Source organism: Lucilia cuprina, chromosome 2, assembly GCF_022045245.1.
Source record: "Lucilia cuprina isolate Lc7/37 chromosome 2, ASM2204524v1, whole genome shotgun sequence".
Classification (NCBI taxonomy): domain Eukaryota; kingdom Metazoa; phylum Arthropoda; class Insecta; order Diptera; family Calliphoridae; genus Lucilia; species Lucilia cuprina.
In genome coordinates, this window is record NC_060950.1 from 13,837,983 (window position 1) to 13,839,270 (window position 1,288).

Below are 1,288 nucleotides of genomic sequence, written 5' to 3' on the forward strand. Positions count from 1 at the left end.
AACTGAACTAGAACGGAACTAGAACTGAAATAGAATTGAACTAAAAGTGAACTACAACCGAACTAGAACTGAACTAGAAGTGAACTAGAAGTGAACTAAAAGTGAACTAGAAGCGAACTAGAACTGAACTAGAACTGAACTAGAACTGAACTAGAAATGAACTAGAACTGAACTAGAACTGAACTAGAACTGAACTAGAACTGAACTAGAACTGAACTAGAACTGAACTAGAACTGAACTAGAACTGAACTAGAACTGAACTAGAACTGAACTAGAACTGAACTAGAACTGAACTAGAACTGAACTAGAACTGAACTAGAACTGAACTAGAACTGAACTAGAACGGAACTAGAACTAGAACTGAACTAGAACTGAACTAGCACTGAACTAGCACTGAACTAGAACTGAACCAGCAATGAACTAGAACTGAAGTAAAACTGAACTAGAACTGAACTAGCACTGAACTAGAATTGAACTAGAACTGAAGTAGAACTGGACTAGAACCGTTCTAGAACTTTACTAGCACTGAAGTAGAACTGTACTTAACAATCTACAAATTAAAACAGATTGCATTATATATTCTCAATTATCATAATCCATAATTAAGATTGAAAAGTCATTAATTTTAATACCAGCATTTGAGTTGGACTTTCTTAATGTCATTCTTTATATTCCTATATTAATATATAGGATTGCATAACAATTTCATTTAAGGTTTTTGACTTGTTGCAATTCGATTTAAATACATCTTTAAATTCATATTTAATATTGAATTCCATTGATATGAATATGTTCTGTCTGTATTTAATATGAGTATCAGCAGTTGGTTGGTAACCCAATTTAAAGCTTATCACATTTTTGTTTTGTTTTTTGAGACAAAAGTTCAAAAGCGCAGCTATAATTTATTTGTATTTTTAAAATAGTACAAAATTCTATATAAACATTAAGGTGCCACTACTTTTTGATAATTAATTAAATTGTTTTATTAAATAATACAAATATTTTCGTAGACATTTATGTATAAAATAATTAAAACAAATATAAATAATGATGTCACAAAGACATTCTTAGATTTACAGGGGAAAATACTAAAATAAATTGTTCATGATAGATCTTTTTAAGTGTTTAATGTTCTAGATGTTAGTCGGTAAGAATGGGAGGATTTAATACTAGAAGCTAATATGTCTGAACTACACTTGAAATAGAACTGAACTAGAACAGAACTAGAACAGAACTAGAACAGAACTAGAACAGAACTAGAACAGAACTAGAACAGAACTAGAACAGA